General features: G+C 57.7%; 1 protein-coding gene across 1 annotated transcript in view; it reads right to left on the bottom strand.

Annotated features, from left to right (window-relative positions):
- NCOR2 (nuclear receptor corepressor 2) overlaps positions 1-21,609 on the bottom strand; it is a 240,317-nt gene extending 218,708 nt beyond the window's left edge. The window contains exon 1 of the mRNA XM_078337682.1: positions 21,317-21,609. The gene's annotated coding sequence lies outside the window, so the exon portion shown is untranslated. The remainder of the gene's footprint in view (positions 1-21,316) is intronic.
- Positions 21,610-25,688: the final 4,079 nt, after the last annotated feature.

The following is a 25,688-nucleotide window of genomic DNA, read 5'->3' on the forward strand; positions in this document are numbered from 1 at the left end:
GAAACACAGACTTTGTTTGGGGCCAGGTTGGGGCCAGAGGCCAGGGACAGCAAAAGCACCCAGAGACAAGGCAGCCCCCACCCAGATCCTCCTGGACCAGGCTCTGCGGAAGCCTCTGGTCTGGAGGGGTCTGAGGCACAGGCTTCCCCGGAGCCCCCATCAGCTTTCAGCCCCAGTATCCACACCCAATCCCTCCACAACAACCCACCCACACGGGGCCCCACAGCTCCCACTACATTGATGGGGACAAGGCCCAAGGATGCCAGGCAAGGGCAGCTCGGCCCGGGCTCTTTCTCATGTCCCAGTGAGCTCAGCTCAGCTCGGAGTGGCCCGGCCAGGGTCAGGGCCCTGAGTCCGAGCAAGAAATGCAACAGAAACTGAAACAGCCCAGCAGCCCCACACACTCCCCAGAGTGAGCCACGGGAGCGAGCCACACTGATTCCCTGCCCAGCCCCAAGCTGGGAAGTTCCTGCTTCTGTGGCCAGGGCGGGGGTGATGGACAAGTGGCATGAAACAGCCTTTCAGCTTGGGGACCCTCTCTGGGTCCAGTAGATGAGCAAAGTGCCATGCACACAGGCAGAGCGGTGAACTGGCCCCACCCCAGAGTCTCCGTGTCACCCCAGACACATGCAAAGCCACACACTACCCGGGGCAGCGGTTAGGGGTGTGCGTAGGTGGAGCACAGGCAGGCAGGAGGGACCCATCCCAGGCACACGCGGTTTCTGCTCCCTGGCAGGGCTCAGCCTGCAGCAAGGCACAGAGCACAGCTCTCGTGATCTCAAGACAAGGTCCAAGACCCAGGTTCAAATCCCAGCTGCACTGCTTTCCAGCCCTGCGACCCTGGGTTCATCACTTACCCCTTCTGACCTGCTTCCTCACCGGTAAAACAGAAACTCAGCTCATAGGGCTGACTCAGAGGCTGAGCGAGCAAACCGCCTGACAAGCGCCCAGCATACAGTAAGAGCTTAATAAATATGTACACAGTCCCCGCTCAGCCACGGCAGCTTTCCACAGTTTCAGTATGGCGGTCTGAAAACATTAAACAGAAACTCCCATAAATAAACACTTCATAAGTTTTTGGGTTTTTTTTCCTCGCTCTGTTGTACAGGATGGAGTACAGTAGTGCGATCTCGGCTCACTGCAGCCTCCGCCTCTGCCTCCAAGTTCAAGAGATTCTCCTGCCTCAGCCTCCTGAGCAGCTGGGATTACAGGCGTCTGCCACCACACCCATCTAATTTTTGTATATCTGATAGAGACCTTGTTTCACTATGTTGGCCAGGCTGGTCTTGAACGCCTGGCTTCAAGCGATCCACCCACCTTGTCCTCCACAAATACACAATTCATAAGTTTGCACAGGCTAGAGTGCAGTGGTGCACTCTCAGCTCACTGCAACCTCCACCTCCGCCTCCCAAGTTCAAGAGATTCTCATGCCTCAGCCTCCCGAGTAGCTGGGATCACTGGTGTCTGCCACCATGCCCAGCTAATTTTTTTTATTTTTAGTAGGGATGGGGTTTCACCGTGTTGGCCAGGCTGGTCTCAAACTCCTGGCTTCAAGCGATCCACCCGCCTCAGCCTCCCAAAATGCTGAGAATACAGGCATGAGCCACCTCGCCCAGCCAATTCCTAAGTTTTGAATTGTGAGCTGTTCTAAGTAGTGTGATGAGATCTTGCACTGTCCCGCCCTGTCCAGCCCAGGACATGACCCCTCTGGTTACTCATGAGGCTGCACAGTCCAGACGGTCTTGCCTGTGAGTGTCCTTCCCGGGGATCAGATCAGCTGTGACGGTGCAGCAGTGCTTGTGCTCAGTGGCCCCAAAGCGCGGAAGCAGTGATGCAGGCTTACTGTTAACATTGTTTTTTATTTCATTTTAATCTAACTTTATTGTTTTTGAGATGGAGTCTCGTGCCACCGCCCAGGCTGGAGTGCAGTGGCACCGTATCAGCTCACTGCAACCTCCGCCTCCTGGGTTCAAGCGATCCTCCCGCCTCAGCCTCCGGAGTAGCTGGGATTAAAGGCTCCCACCACCACACCCAGCTACTTTTGTATTTTTAGTAGAGACAGAGTTTCTCCATGCTGGTCAGGCTGAATCATGTATTTTTATATGACAAAAGTACGTTATAAAGAATAGATATTTACATATAAACATATATAAATACACACAAAATGAGATCTAATTCTAAAATATGTAAGATTATAAAATAACCATAATAGCCATGACTATGGAATCTGGTGAAGGAGCCAGCTGGTGGGAGAGAGGGGCCTGGGGTGCTCCTGCAGGACCGCTCCTCCGCCCTCACTCCCCTGCACATCACACTGGGCCTCCTGAAGGTGCACTGAGCTGAGACCTGACTGGCAGCAAGGAGCCAGCTGTGTCTATATGCAGGGAACAGCATTCCAGGTGGGGGAACAACAAATTCCAAGGCCTAGAGGCAGATGCAGCTGGTGAGGGCCGAGGAGCTCCCAGACAGCCTCTGGATTTATTCTCAGAGCAGTGGGAAGAGGATGGAGTGTGTGGGGCCAGAGACTTGAGAGTCTCCTGGTCTTTCTGACGGGATCTCTCTGGCTGCAACTTGGAGACCAGATAGGTGGGACCAGAGTGGACTGGGGACCAGGAAGGGGCTACTGCGGTCGCCCAAGCCAGACAGCGACAGGGTGGAGATCTATCACGGTGCCTGGTCTACTGTTCTTTCTTTTTGTCATTATCATTAATATGAAAACAGAGGGTCTGTTAATTTTTGGGGGGTGCAGAATCTTGCTCTGTTACCCAGGCTGCAGTGCAATGGCACAGTCTCAGCTCACTGCAACCTCCGCTTCCTGGGTTCAAGCGATTCTCCTGCCTCAGCCTCCCGAGTATCTGGGACTACAGGCGCCCGCCACCACGCCTGGCTCACAGTAGGATGGCAAGCATATTGTTCCTGTTCTTCAAGCACCTTGTCACTGTTTATTATTGTCATACCACCTCGCAACAACAGCATGTCACCTTCACTGTCCCTGTTATTTTTTCTGTGCCGCTGGGGGTGGGGGCTCCATGGCTGGGTTCCCGCCCCACGGATGTTTTTGGCTGCCTCGTGACTGGCACATGGCCTTTGGGACAGTCCCACTCCATAAAAGTCACCCTCCCTACACAATTTTCTAATGACCTGGCCGTTAAAAATAAACTTCCAGAACCAGCCCAAACACTAGCGGTGTCTTAAACGTCACTCTCATCTCCCTCCAGGACCGCAGGGCTCTGAGCGGCTTTCTCTCGAATCCACGCTTACTCGTTCTGAGGGGGAGCCGGCCACTCCTCCTCTCGTTTCCCCATTACCCCGGCGGTTGGGGCACTCACTGATTGTTGCTGTCGTTAATTCTGTATGAAGGAGGAATTTCAGTGCCCGGGAGGAGAGGGGATTTTCCAAGTCTGTGGGGTATGGTCGGGGGTGGTTGGGATGCTGTGTGGCACTGAGCCAGGCATTAACCTCTCTGAGCCTTCGTTGCTTGCCTGGCAATGATGATGGTTGCTGGATCAGGGATCAGATAAATTCACACGGCATGTGCCGGCCCTGAGGCAGGCATGCAGCTGAGGGGTTGGCAGTGGGAGGGGCAGGGCCATGGCTGGAGGATAAAATCCCATACCCCCTGTCTGGCCAGGTGGCCCACTGCCCGCCTGGCTTTTGAGGAGATAAGCCGCCTGCTCAGGTTCACGTTCAGGATCAAATGAACCCACTTAATCGCCTTAGGGATCTCTGCTGAGCTGGCTCCTCGGGGGCCTGGGGAGGAAGGCCCCTGAGCCCCCGAGTAGAGACCCCCACCCGCAAGGCTGGGCACAGAGAAGGTGCTGAGGGGCTTCCTGCCCCAGCGCCGGGGCACAGCACGCTGAGGGAGCCCCAGGACGGAGAAGGCACACATCATGGGCTCACCATCACAGCCGACACAACTCCTGGCTCCCCACTGACACCCAGAAAGTAAATGCCTTTCTCCAGATGGGGAAACTGAGGCCTATAAAGAACACAGCCCGCCTAAGGTGACAGAGCACCTCACTGGATCACCAGCAACCCCTCAAGACAACCTTAGCCCATTTCACAAAGGGAGAAACGGCGGCAAGAACAGGGCCTTGGGTCACCGCTCTATCCCAGGGGCACAGCAGGGGTGGGTGGGCAGTGTCCTGCCTCCCTGGGAAGAGCACAGTAGGTACCTAAGTATGTGAATGAGCCAAATCCACATGCTGGATGCAGGCTCGGAGGAAGACTCCTTCCCGGGACCTCCCTCCCCTCCCGGGGTCCCTTGCTAAGATCTTGTATTGCAGGGGGCTGGTGGGAGTGACTGTGACCCCCAGAGGCAAGGTCAGGAGGCATTTCTGGCTATGTCAAAGGGGGCTGGGGTGCTGCTGGGGTCTGAGGGGAGGGAGCAGGGGTATAGCTAGGCAGCCTGCAATGCCCACAGCAGTCCCCACAAGAGAATGACCCAGCCCCCCAAAACTCCAACAGTGCCCCGGCAGAGAACCCTGCCGTTCCTACCGAATGCCTGAGTGTCAGCTGGGCACCTACTGTGTGCAGGTCCTCCTGCCGGACCCATTTAAGAAGGGCTCAGAGAAGCAGGGCTCAGAGAAGCGAGGCTTTCTGCCCCACCTAATGGAAGGCAGAGGCAGGACCGAACCCGGGTCCCACCCACTCACAGCCCCACCCCAGCTGCCAAATACCTGCCCACCCTTGAGGAGTCTAACCTACTGGGTCTGGACTTGGGGCTCCAGAATCCGTACATTTCATAGCCCCTTCCCCCAACAGCCACTGGTGGCGGGGGAGGGTGGTGAGTGGGGTGGAGACAGCTCTGTTCCTTTTCATCCGAATCCACACTGGCCAGGAGGCTGGCAGTCTCTCTCTGGGGGGTGGGTACGTGGTTGTATTTTTTTATGTGCAAGCTTTTTGTCCCTTAATTTTCCAGCTTATAGAGAACACATTCGTTCTGCTTCTAAAAACCAAAAAGTCTTTTATGTACAGCAGTGGCCAAACCACAGGCCCAGCCTGACCCTGGTGGCTCCCACTAGGACCTGGCAGGGTGGCTCACACCTCACTGGAGGCCAGCCGACCCAGCGCAGTCCCATGGAGCACCCCTGGCCTCACCTGGAGAAGCCCAGAGTCGGCAAACCCACTGGCCGCAGCACCCGGGCACCCAGAGGCGCTCCAGTAAGTCCACGGCAGCCCCTTTCCACAGCAAGCACCTGATCACCCCAAGTGGCCTTCTCCAGGGAAAACGTCCCCATGACAAAATACTACAAGAAGTTAAAATTAGCCAACTGGATGAAACTGCACCAGCGCCTGGTGAAAACCTGCCATCGTTAAGATAAAACGATCACAGCTAACGCCACGGCTCAGGATGCTGTGTCTATTACCCTTCTCATTCTCCAAACAATCCTAGAAGGTGAGGACTTCGGAGGGCCTCATTTTACATACTGGGAAACTGAGGCAGAGTCAGCAATAACCTGCCTGAGAACAGAGTCTGGAACATCCAGCACATCTGGAACGGCTGTGCTGAATTATCCGCAGAGCTGTCAATACGCGACCACTTTTGACCTACAAAACCGGCAGTTACACGGCTTCCCCAACAGCAAACGCAGAGCAGATCCACACACACACACCCACGTGTCCACAGACAAGGCGGGGCCCCAGGGCGTGCAGAGCGATACACAGAGGCTGGTGGAAAAGCCCAGGCCGCAGCGAGAGGCGGCAACCTCCAGGAAAGGGGCTCCCGTCACCTGAAAGTCACCTGTAATTTTCTTCTAACAAAACGCCACCCTAGCTTGCAGCCCCGAGCTTGGCATTCTGGCCTGAGGCTTGGCCGGCCGGGTCTCCCTCTCCCCTCTCTCCCCTCTCCCCTGGCCGCCTCTTTACCCCCAGACCCCACATAGTCCCTGACAAGCCGGCGGCCCTCCTCGGGCCCTGGGACCTGCAGTCTCTTCCAACAGCCCAGGAGAACCTCTCCCCACTAAAGATCCAGTTTCAGTTAATTGCAGTCTTCAGGTTCCTGGATGCAGGCCCGGAGGCCTGGGGCAGGAGGCGCGGCCTTTTCTTCCTCTTTTTAATAAGCTGGAGGCAGCAGCATGTGCCCAGCCCTGCTGTTCTGAGAACCCGGAACACCTGCCCCTTGGGAAAGGCCAGAGCTCCCAGAGCCCACCCGGGAGACTCACCTGGGAGATATCAACTGTGGCTTGTCACGGGACATGCTGGGAACACACTGTTTTTCCAGTCAACCACTGGGACCAGCTACCCCAACTGGATTGAAGGGATTTTTAAAAAGAGAGAAACAAAATGGGCTGGGCGCAGTGGCTCAGACCTGGAACCACAGCACTCTGGGAGGCCACAGCAGGAGGATCGCCTGGGCTCAGGAGGGCAAGGCCAGCCTGGGCAGCAGAGTGACAGCTAGTCTCTACTAAAAATCAGCACCATTAGCCGGGCGTGGTGACATGTGCCTATAGTCCCAGCTACTCAGAAGGCTGAGATGGGAGGACTGCTTGAGCTTGGGAAGTCGAGGCTGCCATGAGCTGCAATGGCACCACTGCACTCCAGCCTGGGCAACAGAGCAAGACTCTCTCTCTCTCTCTCTCTCACACACACACACACACACACACACACACACACACAGACAGACACACACACACAGAGAAAAGAAAGAAAGCACCAATCTCCCTACCTCGTGTCACCCCTTCCCCACACCAGGGCTCTGTGTTTCTCATCAGCACAGTCCTTTACAATTTGCGTTTCTCTCTTCACTCTGTGCCCTTCAGCCACAGCCCCCAGGTCAAGGCCAAGAAACTGAGAGGTCACTTAATTCCAAGGTCACCAGCGGTAGGAACGCGGCCATTGTCTCCATGACCACATCACCCACAGCCCTGTTCCCGCCTGCCGGGTCACAGGGAAATCACAGGTCCGTAGGGGCCCCACGTGTCCTCTACTCCTGTAACAATTCGCCACAAACTGGATGACTTAAAAACAGCACAAGTTTTTAGGGAGTTTGGGGGTTTTTTGTTTGTTTGTTTGTTTGAGACAGGGTCTCACTCAGTCACCGGGCTGGAGTGCAGTGTCTCTGCAGCCCCCAACTCCAGAGCTCAAGTCTCCTCCCACCTCAGCCCCCTAATTAGCTGGGACCACAGGTACCATGCCCAGATTTTTTTTTGTATTTTCTGTAGAGATGGCGGGGTACCACTATGTTGCCCAGGCTGATCTTGAACTCCAGGCCTCAAGCGATCCTCCCACCTCAGCCTGCCAAAGTGCTGGGATTACAGGCGTGAGCCGCCGTGCCCAGCCAGTGTAAGTTAATACAGTTTTAGAGGTCCAAAGTCTCAAATGGATCTAACAGGGCTAAAATCAAGGTGTCGGCAGGGCTGCGTGCAGTCTGGAGGCTCTAGCGAAGAACCCGTCCATCACCCCGTATGGCTTCTAGCGACCGCCTGCACTCCTTGGCTCATGGCCCCTTCCCCATCCTCACAGCCAGCAGCGCAGCATCTTCCAATCTCTCTGACTCTGACCTCCTGCTTCCTTCTTATAAAGACCGTTGTGATTACATCGAGCCCACGCAGATAATCCAGGATAATCTCCCATCTCAAGGTCAGCTGGTTAGAAGCCTTAATTCCATCTGCCACCTTAAATCCCCTTTGCGGTGTAAAATAATATATTCACAGCTTCTGGGAATTAGGACATCTTGCAGGGACCATTACTCAGCTTAACACAGGCTTCAAACACAAAAACCTTTGGGCCTCCAGGGAACTCCCAAGGCCCCTCCCCACAGATCCTGAACTCCCAACAGCCAATTCTCCAAGGTCCACGTGCCTCAGTCTCCCCAGTGCTACACAGCATGGGCAAACATGCCCAGGGTCACCACCTGTATGTGAATACACATCCCCAGCAGTTCAGAGTCTAGCGTCTGATGAAAACGTGATTGGACAGAGCCCTGCGGCCTATGACTAGAGACTTCCCTCTCTAGATTAACAACAAAGAATTTATCGACACTTTTGAGCAACGTTTTTTCCTGACCGGTCACAAATGGCCCTATTGTCCAGCCCATGCTCTAGTGAGATCCATAAGCAACCCCAATGCTGAGCCCTGTGCTTCCTCGAGTCCCTGCGTGCCAGGCTGCAGAAGGCTTTGCAGGGTACACAAAGCCACTGCAGGGCACTCATGGGAGGAAGATGCCCGAGGCCCCAAGCAGCTGGTGTCTCTCAAAATGGGGAGTGGGGGGCTGGGGAACCAGAGGTCACCTGAAGTTGCTCTGGATGTCCTTGGCGTGGACAGCACCCTCCCCCCAGCTCCTGTGACCACATTCTCACAGACCCCTGCTAAGAAGCCAGGGCCCTGGGGCAGGTGAGCAAGGAACTGAGTGAACCCTGCCCCAGAAGCACATAAAGCCATCAGCAACCGGAGCCCTCGTGGCACTTAAAGACGACAGAGGGCACAACGAAACGCATGAAGAAACGCCTTCCTTGCTTCAAAGCCCTTCTGCGTCACTTTCCTGCCAGAGCTGCTTCGAGGTGGCGTCACTCCCATTTCACAGGTTCCAGAGAGGCTGTGCAAAAATCACACAGCAACCTGGCAGGGGGCTGGGTCTCCAGGGCCCGTGCCCTCCCCTTGCCCACCTCCGGGTCAGGGGCCCTCCGGGCGGTTCCGTGTTGCCATGGCCCTCAAGCTTCCCACCGTCCAGCTGAGCCCTCCCCTTGCCCACCTCCGGGTCAGGGGCCCTCCGGGCGGTTCCGTGTTGCCATGGCCCTCAAGCTTCCCACCGTCCAGCTGAGCCCTCCCCTTGCCCACCTCCGGGTCAGGGGCCCTCCGGGCGGTTCCACGTCGCCATGGCCCTCCAGCTTCCCACCGTCCAGCTGAGCCCTCCCCTTGCCCACCTCCGGGTCAGGGGCCCTCCGGGCGGTTCCACGTCGCCATGGCCCTCCAGCCTCCCACCGTCCAGCTGAGCATCCAGACACGCATGTCTCCTCCGGGAAGCTCCCTCCCCAGGTTCCCCCAGTGCCCCTCCCACTCCACTCCTCTCTCTCCAAGGCAAAAGCTAGGCCCCCCTTCCCAATGTCAAACCTCACACTGCGCCCTCCGCACCTCCAAGCACCCAAAGGCACTCCTGATGGCACGGCGAGTGAGGAGGTGGCCTGGACCCACAGCCGGGGGCTGTGACACAGAGAGGGCAGAGAAAGCCTGAAGGTCACACAGCAAACCGGAGAGCACACTCGCAGCGCACAGCACGCTTCCACCTCCATGTTCCCACGGAGGGCCGCACAGTTCCGGGAGGCGTCGCTGCGGCAAGGGGGCAGCGCCCAGGGCCCAGGTGCTGGGAGATGCAGCTTCCTGCCCGCCGCGGCAGCTGCTATTTATAGCCAAGCAGGGAGAAGCCAAGACAGGCAGGGTCAGCTTCCTGCACGGCAGAGCCGGCCGCAGCCCGGGAGCCTTCGAGGGTGACCCGGAGGGGGATGGGCTAGGTCGGGGCAGAGACGTGGGCTTCAATGCCCAGGGCTGGGCACAAGGTGGACCCAAGACTGTCCCTGGTCACTCGAGAGGGCCACAGTCCAAGGGAAATGAACGAAAGCACAGAACAGGCCCTGCCAATGATAGCTGTCCACCAAGCAAGCAGCTTAGGAGCTATGAGTCCTGAGCCAGTGACGTCACCACTCTGTGCCTCAGTGTCCCATCTGTAAACAGGGAAACTCACAGTTCTGGCCACACCGGGTTATTGCAGCTTAGATGAGCTAACCCATGTGGTGCTGAGCGGGCTTGCCTGCATCTTCTCTGCCAGCTCAGGGCCCTGTCCGGAGCACCCTCACCTCTGCCTCTCCCTGCTCAGACACCAGGCAGCCACACTGGGGCAGGGGCCACTCCCGCACCAGGACGCCTGCAGAAGCAGCTCTCCCTGCCACACCCTCCACTGCGTGCACAGCTTATGAAGCCCAGGGAGCCAGAGCACATGGCAGCATGGGGGATCCCGCCCCAGCCCCAGGGCACGGACAAGCTGTGACAACGTCCACGGCATGTGTGCATGAGTGTCATCAGAGCAGCCCCCCCAGGCGTCCGCTCCTCACACAGCGGGCACTGCAGTTACCCCCATTCGACAGACACAGAAACAAAGCACAAGCCGCAGAAGAACTCGGCTGAAGAAACACAGAGGGGTCCCCACCCTTCCCAGAGTTCGGTGGGGTCTTGCCAAACAGCAGACAAGCCTTGCCAGCCCTGGGAATCTGCCCAGAAAGCAGCTGTGGGTTTGGACCGCCTCGAGCTTGGTTCCTCGGGGAGAGGAGGAGCAAGGGCCAGGAAGGGTCCGTCTCGAGCCACCCATCCATGGGAACTCGGGTTTAAAGTCCCTCCCCAATCCCTGGAGTGGCCTGGTTGTGATGCCCCAACTTCCTCCAAAACTTGGCGAAGGGAACACCCACACAGCAAACTGAAAACAGTCAGCGCCAGCCCAGCCCACGTGGCGGCTTCTCCATGCTCCCAGCACCAGGCAGTCAGCACCTTCCTGCAGGACCTCACGTCACGCTCAGGACAACCTCGAGAGAGAGGAATCTGCTTCTGCCCATTTGACAGATGGAGAAACGGAGGCGTTAAGCTAGAAGTAGGCAAAGCTTGGCTCTCCCACAGCCTGGCCACTCTGGGCCTCACTGTGGGCTCATGTTCACCGTGAAGCTCAGGGGCCAAGCTCAGTGCGAGCAAGGGGGGGTCACAGCCACCAAAGGAGGCAGAGAGAGGAAACGGCCACAGGGTCAGCGACCTGGGGGCTGTGGGAGCAGGAGGGGCCGCAGGCGGGGGAGGGCACGGGTGTCAGGCACAGGGATGGATGGGCGACCTGGGACCCCCAATGGGCACCAAGGCACCAGGTGAGGCATGCCCAGCCAGAGCCCAACGCTCAGTATCTACAAGGCACCCATGGTGTGCCCAGCGCTGCTCTAGGCATCCCCACCCTTGTGGAACGGTCCATTCTCAAAGGAATGACATGAGACAGCAAGGTGACCAACATGGGAAACCACCATCCATCAGAAGGCGGCGCCCTGGGGAGCAACCGAGGGGAGCGGTAGAGGGCACAGTTTAAATATGAAAATATCAGGCTGGGCACAGGGCTCACGCCTGGAATCCCAGCACTTTGGGAGGCCGAGGCAGGTGGCTCACCTGAGGTCAGGAGTTCCAGACCATCCTGGCCAACATGGGAAAACCCCGTCTCTACTCAAAATACACAAAATTAGCCCAGCATGGTGGCGGGTGTCTGTAATCCCAGTTACTCAGGAGGCTGAGGCAGAAGAATCGCTTGAACCCGGGAGGTGGAGGTTGCAGTGAGCTGAGATCGTGCCACTGCACTCCAGCCTGGGTGACACAGCGAGACTAGAAAGAAGAAAAGGAAGGAGGGTGGGGGGGAAGGGAGGGACGGAAGGAAAGAAGGGAGGGAGAGGAAGGGAGGAAGGGAGAGAGAGAAAAAAGAAAAAGAAAGATAAAGAAAAAGGAAGGAAGGAAGGGAAGAAAGGAAAGGAGGAAGGGAGGGAGGGACGAACAGAGGGATGGAGGAAATCAGAGAAAGAGGGTGAAGGAACGAGAGAAGGCCTGGGGATTCTGGGAAGAGCGCCCGGCAGGGCCAGAGCGAAGGAGCTGCTGGTGCATTTCAGGATAAATGTCGAGGCCTCGAGGCTGGTGTGGTCGAAACAGAGCAGGCCAGGGGAGCAGGTGGCAGAGGACGGGCCTCTGCGGAGGGCAGAGCCTCACGGCAGCAGCGACACTGTCCTGCCCTGGCTGTCACAGGCCTCCCGATGGCTGCCATGTGGGGTCTCGAGGTGACCAGTGAGGAGCCGGCCGTGACAGGAGCTGCGTTCACTTGCTAGAACTGCTGTCAACAAAGCCCCACATACCGGGACGCGAAGCCACCCGCACGTACTTTCTCACAGCTCGGCAGGCCAGAGTTCAAAATCAGGGTTCGGCGGGGCGGCTCGTGCTGGAGGCTCTGCGGGGGCTGTCCCCAGCCTTCCTCCCGGCAGCCTCGCATTTCCGGGCCTCCACCACCTGGCTCCGGTCTCTGCCTCCGCTGTCGCACGGCCTCCTCCTCTTAAGGACAAAGGCCACTGGATTTGGGGCCCACCTCCTCCAGCTGAGCTCATCTGAGTTAAAGGCATCCACAAAGACCTTGTTTCCAAATAAGGTCGCATCCTGAGGTTCTGGGCAGGACGTGAATGTGCGGGAAAGTGGCAGAGGCACTGTCCAGTGCCATACAGCAGCCCGGGCCAGGGCACCAGAGTGGCAGAGGATGCAAAATGCTTAAAAGCACCCAGGAGGGTGGCAGGTGGCATGGGTGGGCGGAGTGGAAGGCGAAAGTGGGTGTCTCCCAGATTCTCCCGCTTGCCTCGTCCCCTGGTTTACCCAGCTGTGGGCACCACCCAGGCGCCACCGCCACTTAGAATTCCTTCCAAGTCCTGAGCCGGTGGACCTGGCCAAGCCCCCAGGACCCTGGAAGTGGCCGCTGACTCCTGCCAGGTTCCGGAGGGTGACAACCCCTCCTGGCCCCATGCTGACAGGCCTGGCCCAGCCTAGGGAGAAGCCCACCCAGGGGCCTGGACTGCATCCGGCCCCCACCCCACCCGGCAGGCTCTCCTCTTCAGCCTCCAGAGCAGAGCTGGCGCCAGGCAGGTTGCCATGGTCACGGGGACACCATGACCACACTGGGGCCCATGCTCCCTGAGGGTCTCAGCAGGTACCACAGAGTTCAGCGTGAGGACAAATGAGGTCCTCCAAGGCCCTCCCCTATGGGTCTGGCCTCTGGGACTGACTTAGAGCATCCCCAGACAGGTCCCCTGGGTCACAAAGAGAAAACGACTCCCCCAACCACCCCGCCTCCAGACCCGGACCCATGTCGCCCCAGACTCACTGTAGAATTGTGGGGAGCAGGCCAAGGGAAGGCCACGGGTGGGCAGACGGGGGGCATACAGGCCTCTGTGGAGGTGAGAAGGATACTGACTTTTGTTCAAGAAGTGGTGGGGAACCCCGCAGCCTGATGGGGTCATGTCACTCTCGATGCTGTGCTCCACTGGGCTGCCTGCAGAGAGGGGACTATGGGCACACAGTGATGGCCAGAGAGTAGCCAGGAGGCAGTTGCAGTCCCAGGTGGGTCGAGAGGGGGCTGGGACCCCGTCACTCACCCCAGGAGGAAGCCCAGAACAGGGCCCTGGGGGAGGTGGGGTCCTGGGTCCACTTTTTTTTTTTATACTGGTGGGGTCCGAGATCCCTTTTGGACACCCCTGAGCAATGGCAAGGAGACTGTTGGGTCCGCCTGCCTGGCCCTGGGGTCACTGTCCTTGGCCAGTGGTGCAGGCCAGTGGTGACTGCTCACCCAGGTCCAGTCCAATTCCACCTCCCAGAGCCCACCCTCTGACTCACCTTTCTCCCCCATTTCCTTCCAAATGCAAAGAGAGGTCAGCAGGAGGAAGTGGGGAACCTGATAGCATTGGCCACAAGTCCAGGTTGGAACCAGATGCCCCAGAGGTCCCTCGGTTTTGGACGCACTTGTAATATTGCCTCCAAAACAATCCCAAGGTCTGTGAGCACCAGATGCTGAGCGCCCCACCTCCAGGGCCTTCCCTCAGGCTAAGCAGTTCTCGAGACCCCCATAAGGCCCTCGAAAGGGACATCTTTCACCATCCAAGTCACTCAATGTCCTCTTCCCAAGTCGGACCCCAAAATAGTGACGAGTTCTGATCCAGGGTCTGACTCGGTGGAGACACTCCATGGGGCCAGCCTTCGGTTTCCTCCTGTGGATGTCGGTGCAGAGGATGGAGCATGAAAGCATCTTGCAAAGCGTTTTCCTTCGCTTTGCTCCTGCCTGATCCATCTGCCCTTCAGGAACTGAGACAACTCTCCAGAACGTGCAAGATAAGATAAAAATCAGGGCGCAAGGTCAGGGCAAAGAGAAAAAAAATCAGAGACCAACAAATCCAAAATCAGGATGAAGTAGATAAAGCCAAAACATAAACCACTGATTGCAGAAGGCAGGCTGCAAATTTGGCTCTGAGCTTCCTAGTAGCCAAAGCTAAGAGGGAAACAAGATGGGTTAAGGCTTTGGGAAATTGTAAAAAACCATGGGGTGCCACAGGGTAGGTGCTACAGCAAGTATGTACCCCTCTAAAGAAGGGATTACAGTCTCAGGATTTTAAGAGGCCAAAAAATTGTGCCAAAACTCAGGCCAATTGCTTCCTGACTTAACCACCCCCGCTTTTCTACTGCATTCTACAGCAGCAAGTTCTAACCATGAGCATCGGAGTAACTCGGCAAAAACAGGAGCCGAGGCCAGGAGGGGTTTTAGGGCCTCCCTGGAGTGACCTTCAAACTCACACCCCTCTGTGGGCTGCGGTTTCCTTAACATGGAAACTGTGCACACAGGCTCCACCTAGGTTAGAAACCGTGAGGTTCACATTAGGGATCGGCACACATCTTCTGCGAAGGGCCAGAGAGTCACTATTCTCGGCTCTGTAGGCCTTCCAGCCTCTGTCACAACCACTCAACTTTGCAAACGTTGTACCCAAAAGCAGTCACAGACAACATGTAAATGAGTGAGCGTGGCTGCGTTCCAATAAAACTGTATTTATGGACACCGAAGTCTGCGTTTCATATGACTTCACATGTCATAAAATATTCTTCTCCGATCTTTTCAACCATTAAAACTGGAGAAGCCGTCCTCAGCCTGTGTGCCACGTAGAAACGCGAGGCGGGCTGGCCGGGCCTGGCCCCACAACCACGGTTGGCCAAACCTTGCTTTCCACGTTCCACAGTCAGCTCGAGGACAACATTGTCGCGTAGGACTTGACGACGATGGCGAAAATCAGATCCGAATACATGGGGTGACACCGCTTCGGTGTTTGTTTTTAAAGGGAACGCATACATACAGTCCATTCAAGGCCAACATATGCCAAGAGCATCTCAGAGGAAACACGGGCGCTCAAAACTGCAACTGCCTTGGGGAACAGAAACCGGGAGGGCAGGAGCCCAGGGAGACGTGTGCGCATGTGTTCATTCCCTTTTTAACAAGTCAGTGCATTCTCTATCATTTAAAAATTAAGCTTTTATAAAGCCCAAAGCAACTGGCAGAGTTTTGAATGCATTACTTTTTGTTTTCCTATATTTTTCCAAAGTATAAAAAGCAACATTATCCCCAAAAATGTTAATCAAAGAAGTCCATGATGTGTTAATTCATATCAGAAAAATACAGGTGTGATCCCACTTAGAGAAAGCAGGAAGGTGTCTTCTGTAGGTATCGGCTCGTGCAGACAGACCCCAAGAAGGGTGGCTGGGGGATCATCTCTGCTAACCGAGGATTCCTCTGGATCCGGATGGGTTGGCCCCCATGAACCTGCACAAAGGTTTTTCCAAGTGAGCTCAGCCCCGGGAGGTAAGAGCTGCCCACACTTCGGAGGACCTGGGGCTGTCTCCTGCGCTCCAGCCAAGGCAGGATCTGGGGAGACGGCTCCAGGCAGCAGGAGACATTATGGCCACACTGTCCAACAGGATCGGCACGCCAGCCACAGGCGGCTACTCAAATTTACTTACTTATGTATTTATTTATTGAGACAGAGTCTCGCTTTATCACCCAGGCTGAAGTGCAATGGCACGATCTCAGCTCACTGCAACCTCCGCCTCCCAGGTTCAAGCGATTCTCCTACCTCAACCCCCCGAGTAGCTGGGACTACAGACGCACACCACCACATCCGGCTAATTTTTGTATTTTTACAAAATTAGGCGGTTTCACCCATAAGAGATGGGGTTTCACCATAGTGGTCCAGTTGGTCTTGAACTTCTGACCTCATGATCCGCCTGCCTCAGTCTCGAAAAGTGCTGGGATTACAGGCGTGAGCCACTGCATGCGGCCTCTAATTTATTAAAGTAAGTAAAAACTAAAATTCCATCCTCCAGTTGAGGCACTGGCCTCACTTCAAGCCCCGGGAACAGATGCCAGGAGGGTGCGAATGGAAGGAGACTCCCCCAACATTTTTGGGCAGTTTTAACGCCCGATGCCCCACATGGCTCTTGGCTCTCAGCAACTCTACTCAGGAGACTGAGGCGGGAGGTTCATCTGAGTCCAGAAGTTCAAGGCTGCAATGAGCTGTGACGGGACCACCGCACTCCAGCCTGGGTGACAGAGCAAGACCTTATCTCAAAAAAATGTTGGGGTGCAGGTGTGGCCTTAGGTAAGCAATCAGATACCAAGAGCCCAGGTCCTGTTCCCAAACACAGAATATGACTTCATCCCAACCCCGTGCAGTAGGATGAAGCAGCCATTATCCACAGCCGCAGGTAGCTATTTAAATTGCAGTGAATTAAAATTAAATAACACGGCCAGCTCGGCTGTTCAGTGGCAGGGACCCACTTTTCAAGTGCTCCTGAGTGACAGACACCTAGCAGCTAAAGCATGGGACAGCTCAGCGGCATCCTCTCCAAACAGCACAGGAGTTCCGGACAGCCGTCTCAAGCTACCCTCTAGGGCGTGATTTTCTCTCCCTCTGGTTTAAGAATCAGGAAACCAAGGCCAGGAAGCCAGAGGCTTCACTCAAGTTCTTAAAGAATGGAAGCACGATTCAAACCCTACTCCTTTTTTCAGGGACCAGGAGCAGAGGAGAAACTGAGCCATCCCCCAGAAGGTCTTCCCTGTGCTCCCCATAGCCTCGCCCACTCTCCAGGCTGCCCATGACCTCCAAGGATTCCCGGTGCCCGACAGACACTGTGACCAAAGGCTAATGGAAAACCTCCCCAGCCTTCAAGGGCAGGGGCGAGGGGGATAAGTACATTTGTGAAACACCCCCCACCCGCGGGAGAGGAGCCCACCATCTCCAAAGGGCGGCAAGCCCAAGCGAGGGCTCTGGGAAAGAGGCGCGTCCACTAGAGGACCCTTCTGAGCAACTGTGAAGAGGGAGGAACGGGTGGTGTCCGAGCAGTCTAGGTGGGGACCCGGGTCCACACAACAAATTCCATAGCAAAGTTCCTGCTCCAACAGAGAGCAGAAGATGGAAACCAGCTCCTGCGACACACAGGAGCTCATTCAGTCCTCACAACCACAGTCACAAGCAGCAGCAGCATCCCCATTTTACAGATGCGCAAACTGAGGCCCCAAAAGGTGAATAACTCGTTCCCAGCTTGAAGCTACAGAGCTGAGCGGCAAACCCAATCTCCATGCCCTTCGCCCTGCAGCTCCACTGAGGCACAGGTGACCAGCAATGTCCCCGTTTTGCAGATGAGGGCAGCTAACCCCTGAGAGCCGGGGGCACTCACCTGGGCCCACTGTTTGTAAATGGCCACGCTGGAGCTTGCAGTGCTAACTTGGCGCCTCTCTTGGGGATTATCCTCTAATGTTTGTTTAGGACAATTCTTTCTAGATTTATAAACCAAAAGCTCCTTCCTCAAGGCTGTCTGGGGCCAAATGGGCGGAGCAGTGTGGAAGTGCCCGGGCTCAGAAGCCTCACTCGGCTCTGCAGCAGACACGGTAATAACAACATAAGCACCGGTCCTCCCGCTGTGCAACCTCGGGCGAGCCTGGGCCTGTGCCGTCATCTGTAAAATGGGAGCGAAGCCACGGTCTGCCCCAGGGCCTCGCTGAGCACAAGCCCTCCGGCAGCACCGTACCCCAGGGCGATGCGCTGGCCTGTGGGCACTCCAGGCCACAGAACACCGAGCTGCAGCTTTCTGGAGCACCGTGCTAAATAATTCAAAACCATGTTTTCATTTCAAAATAAACAGAGCAGCGTCACCAAGGCGAATGCCAAATCTGCATGAGTGCTTAAGATAAAATGAGACTTCAAAGAAATGCCAGGCCCTGTCCTTCTCCCCAAACCCTGCGGAGAACAACTTCTCCGTCTCCTGCCCCGCCTGGGGCAAAGATCCATAGGTGCTGCTCAAAGAAGAAACGTCACTTCTGTCTTCACGTCCTCCACGGCAGCTCCGCAAAGCAGCTCTGCGGGCACAAGTCGTGCTGCGCCAGCATGATCCTGAATAATCCCAGGTCTCAATTCCCAGTTCCACATCCAATGTGTGACCTCGGGCAAGTCACTTAACCTCTCTGTGCCTCAAGTTCACCATCTATAAACTATGATCATACACGCGCCAACTCACAGAAGGGTTATGAAGAGAAGACAAGCGGCTTTTTGTAGAGCACAGTTCCTGGCACACAGGGATGTGGGTTATCACTAGCGTAGTGTCGATGGCCTTTTCCAGCGTGGAGGCTGAGAGTTCACAGGATGGGTTGTAAAGTCGGTTCCCTGCCTCTAAGCTCCCTCAAAAGATGCCCAGCTGGCCTTTCCCGAGCATCACTTCCCTGAGGACCCCACACACCCACCTAGGTACTCGAGCCTTCTAAGCTGCCACCCTTGGTCTGCGCCTAAAAAAACCTGGCCCTCCTCAGACAGCAACCCGAGCTTGGCCCCTCCGTGCCCCCCCCCCCCACCCCGCACCTCGGGCGGGAGTTACCAGCTCCTGCCAGCAGGTCCCCAGTCTCCAAGGTGTCACCTGGGGAAGCTGCTGTTTAGCCTCTGAGATGTGAAGAGGAACAGAGACGGGAAAAACACACACACAAATAAAAGCTCTCAACCCCCCGCGGTCACAGGCGGCATTTACCGGGCCTTTCAGTTCAGACAGCGTCAGGAGGAAGAGCTGGGGCTTCTCTGCCGAAAGCTCTCCCTTCCCACAGGCGGTACCCCAGGAGACCCTCTGGCTGGGCTCTGCGTAGGTATCACCCCCGCCTCCCATCTCAGAGAGAAGCACCAACTTCTCCACCCACACTCTCAGGTGGGGGTTGGGAACACAGAAGTAAGATCGCGCCCCCTCTCAGCCAGGGGGAAACCAGGCCAGGCAGCCTCCACATCCAGCGTGAATGGCAGACGCTGGGGGCCAGGCCTCCTGGGGCTGCCTTCCAACTACCACGGTGGGTGTCTGCGCTGCCAGCGCCCCCTCCCCCGCCAGGCCCGGAGAACAATCGAGCCCTCCCCAGCCCAGGGCTTCCATGCAGTAAATTCGTGTTTGCAGAGCCGGGGGAAATCTTTAGGAGGTGGCATGAGTATTATTAATTGGGGGAAAAGAACAGATTATGCCAAATAAATCCTTCCCACATAACCAAACCCTCTCCGAGAGGGGGAGGGGGCGCGCAGCCCCAGACGGGGTCTCCGGGGCCTGACAGCCACATTACCATTTACATGGATTTATCAATACTATTGATCCCCAGCAGCGTAAATAGCTCAGTGGGAAGAGGCCAGGGCTGGGGCCCGCTATGCTCCCGCCCCCGCGTCTGGGCACGGGCACCACAGACTCCCCCGGCACCCGCTGGCGGTGGCAGCAGTGAATTTCCAAGCAGGGACACGGCAGTCGGCTCGGGGAAGCCAGACAGGGCCCGGGATGCCCTCGCAGCCGCTGCTGACTCGCCAGTCGCCGCAGGCTCCACCCCCTATCAGCGCTCTGCTGGGCCTGACTCAGTCTTTGCATCTGTTCAATGGGTGGGGGCACCTGCCCTTCTTCATCCTCTCAGGACAAGCAGAGGGGAGTGGGAAAAGGACCCCTCCCTTCCCCAGATGTCCCCACTGCCCACCCCCAGGCAAAGATAAAGTGGCCCCTTTTCACAGGGCCAGGCTGGATTAAAAGCGAAATCTTAGAACCCAGGAGTAACAATGGCGACACAGTAGTCACAGTAACACCTCCAAGTACCTAGGGATTGATTGGGACAGACGGTCAGCTGTCACCACCACCCTGTGAACTCAGTGCCATTCTGACCCTCATGGTGCAGATGGGAAACCTGACGGGCACAGAGAGATTAAGTCTCTGTTCAGGATCACATTCCCAGGAAAGTGGCAAAAGTCAGATTCGAACCCAAGGAGTTGAGGTGCACAGTGCGCCATCCCACCACCTCAAGGCTGCTTCCCATTGCTCGGCCCCTCCTCAGCATGCCCAAAAGAGGCCACCCACGAGGTGCACAGCCTGCCCGGGGTCGTACTCCCGGCGCAGCCTGACCACGAGAGCCCCTCATATCAAAGCTGCCGCAGGGACCCAGACCTGGCTGAAAAGGGGCAAAGTCAAGGCCAGCGGTAACACATCCCAATGTGCCCAGAAATCCCCCACCCAGCCCACAGGGTCCTCCGCCTTCTCCCCTCCTCCCCTCTTCCCTCCCCCCTTCCCGCCCTCACACATCCTTCCTCCATATCTGCAAAAAGGAAAAAAAAATAATAATCATAATAAACCCAGTTCTCACCAACGGGGGAGAGGAGGAGGGGGAGGAAGGGAGGAGGCTGAGCCGCCAGAACAGATCCGCCCCCGCTGCCAGCACCAGACCCTCGGAGAGCCCGAGCGCGCGAACAGGCGGCGGGAGGACACTCGCTTCCAAAAAAATAAACCTACGATGTAAAAATAACGCCGGGCGCCGCACGGTAATTGGGCCCAGGCGACAGCAGCTCCCAGGTACAGGGTCTCTGTCCCTCCCGCCCTCCGTGCCCTCCTGCCCTCGGCTTGCTCGTCCTGCAAGTGTCTGGGGCGGGAAGAGCGCGCCCCACGGGTGCCCCCACACCCCGCAGGCCTCGGAGGAAGCTGCCCTCAACACCTAGGCCCGGGGCTTCCCAGTTCTGCCCAAGTGGGATCAGCTCTGAATTCCAACTTCGCAAAGTAGTGGCATCCCAAGTAACCGCACAGCCCGGGGGAGGGACCAGGAGGCGGCCCAATGAGGCGTCACCAGCCGCGGGAGGCAGGCCCAGACACCAGGAACACCGGCCCGCGGGGGAGGGGGACAGGGACGCCTCTCCCTAGGGACCCCGCCCAGCGCCCCGTGGCCCCAAGTCCACTACGGGCAAGGCTGGCTCTCACCCTCGGCTGGTGGGAGACCCCACGCGCCCCTCCACAACAACCAGGCCAGGGAGCTCAGGGTGCCATCTCCAAGGGCTTTCAAACCCGCGCTGCTTGAAGGAAAATAAGGCGCAGTGTCGCCGTCCCCCCAGGTCTGGGGCTGCACCGGGGACCACGGACGCCTGGCGGCCAAGTCCCCAGAGCCGGCGCACACGGTGGGTGGCCGCTCCGTGCATTTCCAGCGCGCCCCTCGCCCACCCCAACGCTACTTCCCTCCTTCCCGCCCCCTCGCTGGGGAGCTGGAGTTCCCCTAAGTTCCCCGGCGCCCCCGAGCACGCGGGCCGCAGTGTCGGCGGGGCGCCTGGCTCCCCAGCAGGCCACCCCCCGAGAGCGCCAACTCGGAGTGCAGGGGCCCCGCCAACTCCGCCGCGTGCGCCGCCAGATCCTCCCCGGATCCCCCGGAAGCGCGCCCCGCGCCTCCCCCAGCCGCCCTCCGCGGGGACCCTCGTCCCCAACTCACCTCGCGGAGGTGGCAGCAGTGGCCCCCGGGTTTGGGGCGCTCCCGGGCCGCCGGGGCGCTCAGGCAAGTGGCGGTGCGGATCGGGCTGGGGGCGCGCAGCAGGCCTAGCCTCGGGTCGGGACGCGATCCTCCCGCCGCCGCCTCCTAGGGCGCCGGCCCGGGGTCCCCGGCCCGCAACTTGGCGCGCATCGTGAGGCGCAGGGCGCGGGCGCAGGGCGCGGGCGGGGCGCGGGCTGACGCGGGGCTCCGGTGCGGCCCGGCCTGCCCGCGGCTCCGCGCTCCCCGGCAGCCGCGGCGGCGGTGGCGGCGGCGGCGGCGGCGGCGGCGGCGGCGGGAGGGGGAGGAGGGGGCGGGGCGGGAGCCCGGGAGGCGGTGGCTCGGCCTCCCAGCTCCCGGCTCCCCGCCCGCACAGACGCGCCCCGGCCCGGCCCCCTCCGGCTCCTTAAAGGGCCCGCGCCGCCTCCCCAGGGCCTGCGCGTCCCCACTCCCGCGCGCACGCCGCCATACACACGGACACGCACGCACACACTTGGGCGCGACTCCGAGTTTCTTTTTGGTAGCTCCCCGTGGAGGTGCGGGGAAGCGCCTCCCAGCCTGCCCCATCCTCCTCCTCCCCAGTCTCCGCACCTTACTGGAATCGCGTTTCAGCTATTAAATTATAAGTCTGGAGGGGCCGCTGGATGGGGAGGGGGCTCGCAGGGAGGGCCTCACACGGGGCCTTTTAAGAGCACGCTTGGTGTGGCACTTGGGGACGCGAGCAGACAGTAGCGCGCAGAGCCCTCTCCAGGCAGGAGCACGCTGGGCCTCCCGAGACCCGAGACGCAGCCCGGGTGAACACCCTGCGGACTCACCTCCTGCCCCGGACCCGATATGCCAGGTGTCACACAGACAAACACTGGGACACCCACGCGAGTTCACAGCACCCCGGAGGACACAGACGCCAGAATGCCAGTGTCATAAGGGCAGAGATTTCTATTTTGTTCACTGCCCTTTTGCAGTAGGGACTCAAGAATGTGTTGTTGAGTGAAGTCCCACTTGGGGACATTCAGGGACACAAATGCAGAGACAATGCATCGAGCCAGTGCCCCCACCCCCGCCCACACACACACACACATCCCAGAGCGTGCCCCTAGGAGCCACGCACGCCCGGCCTGCACAAGCGCACAATCACAGACGGCACACATGTGCTTGCTCCCCCACGCAGAGGCAGACACTCTCTGCTCCAGCAGGAACCTGGCCCCGCTGGCCGCCCTGACAAACCAGTGTCCTCATTTACCCCCTCCTCCCCACCCTCCAGGTTGGCCCTCTCCAACCAGGGGAGCTCTCTTTGAACAGCAGAGGGCACTGGGAGCCCCAGGCGAGGAGCCTCCCCCCTCTTTTGCTTTCTCCTAAGATGTTGGAGAGTTTGAATTTTTTTTTTCAGTTCAACTTTCCTTTTTTGGAGTGACGTCTCAGCAGATTCAGTTCTGCCATCTGGCAACATCTGAGAACCCCCAGGGAGAGCGGGGAATGGCTGCGGTGGGGAGGCAGCCATGGTTTCCAGGGGCCCTGCGCGCCTCCACCTCCCGCCAGGACGCTGGGGTTGCCGGGCTCCCTGCAGCCAGGTCCCTCTCTACCCCCTCGGGCTCTTCCGTTGTGGGCTTTTGGGGGACGGGGCGGGGGGGGGGACTCTGGGGCTGACATTATCTGGAAAAAGGGAAGTGGGTGTGGAGGGGAGCAGTCTGCAGACTGGAACAGGAGGGGTCATAGGTCAGTGGACCTCACCCTCCTTGTTCTGGCCCCACCGGCTCCATTTCTGCCCAGCCGGATGGTGAGAATCCACAGGCAAAAAGCTGGAGCTGCAGGAGGAAGGCCTGACCGGCCCCCCCACACCCACTTCCCCACCTAGGGTTTGGGAGAGGGAAGCAGGCCTCCTCTGCCAGCCCCAGGCCACCTGGCAGCCCCCCTCCATCACCTGAAAACCCTCTCGGGATTTGCATTTCCATGAGATTCAGCTCTGAGATTTGAAGTTGGAAGAGGGACATTTGGGGTATCTTCAGGGGTTCTTCCAGCTTCTGCCTCTCAAGGGCTCCCCACAGGCATAGGAGAGGGGCAGGTAGGGGGGTCTGTCAGCTTTGTAAGGTCCCAGGAAACCCCTCACAGAAAGCCTTATAGACTCAAGCTGCAATGTTTTCTGAGCCGACCACGTCACAGATGGCAAGACTGAGGCCAGAAGGGGCAGCGCCTGTTCCGAAAGGGACTGGCCCTTCCTTTCCTGGCCATCGGTTGGGTTATTAATCCCACCTCCCAGATGGCAGGGAGCAGTACCAGCACTGAGTGAGCACTTATCCTGGGGCAGGAGGGGTCCTGGTCACAAGCAGGGAAACAGACCTGGAGAGGTGAAGAACCTGACTTGCAGGTGATGCCAAATGAGTGCTGGGAATCTGGGCTCTGGGAAGGTATCCGCTGAGCCCCGCCCCTCCCCCATCACAGACAGAGCCCCGCCCCTCCCCCATCACAGACAGAGCCCCGCCCCTCCCCCATCACTGACAGAGCCCCGCCCTCCCCCATCACTGACAGAGCCCCGCCCTCCCCCATCACTGACAGAGCCCCGCCCTCCCCCATCACTGACAGAGCCCCTAGTTTGCTACTCTGTTTGCTACTGGGCCCTGAGTGGCAGTCCACGAGCAACTAATGGGAACAGTAGCTTTAGAAAACTGCCAAAGAACACTGTGCACCCTAATTGCCTCCCTGGGGCCTCCTGGACTGTGCTTACTAACAGTAGCAGCTAAGAGCTTCCCAAACAGCTCAATTGCTTTGTGAGGGAAAAACTTAAAACATACCCATTTTACAGGAGGGGAGACGGACGGACGCTGGGTTAGGATACAGGAGGGGAGACGGAGGCTGGGTTAGGATACAGGAGGGGAGACGGACGCTGGGTTAGGATACAGGAGGGAAGACGGAGGCTGGGTTAGGAAGTCTCCGGGGACACTGACCGAGGCTGAGTTTGGAAGTTGCTGGGGACACCGGGAAGCATGTTTTGTGGCCCTGGCCAGGCTGCAGCTGTCTGGAGCCTGCTGTACACATCCGGGGGCTCCCGCCCAGTTTGGGGCCAAATCCTGCCGTTGGGCTTCGTCTCTGCCATCTCCCTTCCCGTCATTCAACCATTCCTTCCTAAGTACCTGGCAAATAGTCCGGCTCGTGCCTGCCTCAGCACCTTTGCACTGCTGTTCCGTCTGCCTGAGACTGTCATCTTCTATCTTCAGGTGCCAGCTCAATGTCACCTCCTTAGAGAGTCCCTCGCTGACCCTGTATCTAAAGAAACTGCCAAGGCCGTCACTAACTCAACGCCCTGTTCATTTTCATCAGTGTTTATCACCACCTGAAATTGTCCTGGGCATTGTCACTGATATTACCGTCTTCGGTCCCCAGAATGTCAGCTCCACGAGAACAGAGACCTGTCTGGCCAGCTCACTGCTATATTCTCAGCACAGAGCAGGCACTCAGTTAAAATGTGTTGCAAGTGAATGAACACATGAATGAATGAATGCATCAACAGAGGGGGAAGGAGGCAAGTGGAGATGGCTGAGCCTATGTCCATTTTCCAGCACTTGCTCCTGGGCACATTTTAGGGTCAAGCCTTTACCCTTCCATTGGTCCCAACCTCCGGGTAGATGGGACTCCCAGGAGCCTGAGGTTGCAGCCAGCTGTGATGACATTATCGCCCTCCAGCCTGGGTGACAGAGCGAGACCCTGTCTCTAAAATATGCTTTGTCAGCCTGACACCCAGGAGATGCCCATTCAGGCTCAAATTCACATGGTCAGCCATGATGTCAGATCAAATCCAGCCACTCTGGAAAGAACTCCCCACCCTCAAGGCCGGCCTGGAAGAACAAGGCGTCTATAGGGTGAGGACTGACGCTGGGGGGCTTGGCAGCCTGAGCAGCTTGGACCTTGGCTACCCCAAGAGCCTGACTGGCTGCTAGATCACACCCAAGGGGCCTGCGTCACACTATCAGTAACAGCCCAAAAGACACCCAAATGAGCATGGAGCCAAGCCTCACATGCACAGCTAGAACTATGACCATAGAGAAAAATCTTGTGTGTATGTGTGTGTGTGCGTGTATGTGTGTGTATGTGTATGTGTGTATGTATGTGTGTAATGTGTGTATGTGTGTATATGTGTGTATGTGTGTGTATGTGTATGTGTGTATATGTGTATGTATGTGTGTATGTATGTGTGTGTGTGTATGTGTGTATGTGTGTGTGTATGTGTGTGTGTGTGTGTGTGTGTGTATTTACTTTTGTTGTACTTTGAAGCAGAAGTTGTAAACTGGGCAGATCACCTAAGGTCAGAAGTTCGAGACCAGCCTGGCCAACATGGCGAAACCTT

Source organism: Callithrix jacchus, chromosome 9, assembly GCF_049354715.1.
Source record: "Callithrix jacchus isolate 240 chromosome 9, calJac240_pri, whole genome shotgun sequence".
Taxonomy (NCBI): domain Eukaryota; kingdom Metazoa; phylum Chordata; class Mammalia; order Primates; family Cebidae; genus Callithrix; species Callithrix jacchus.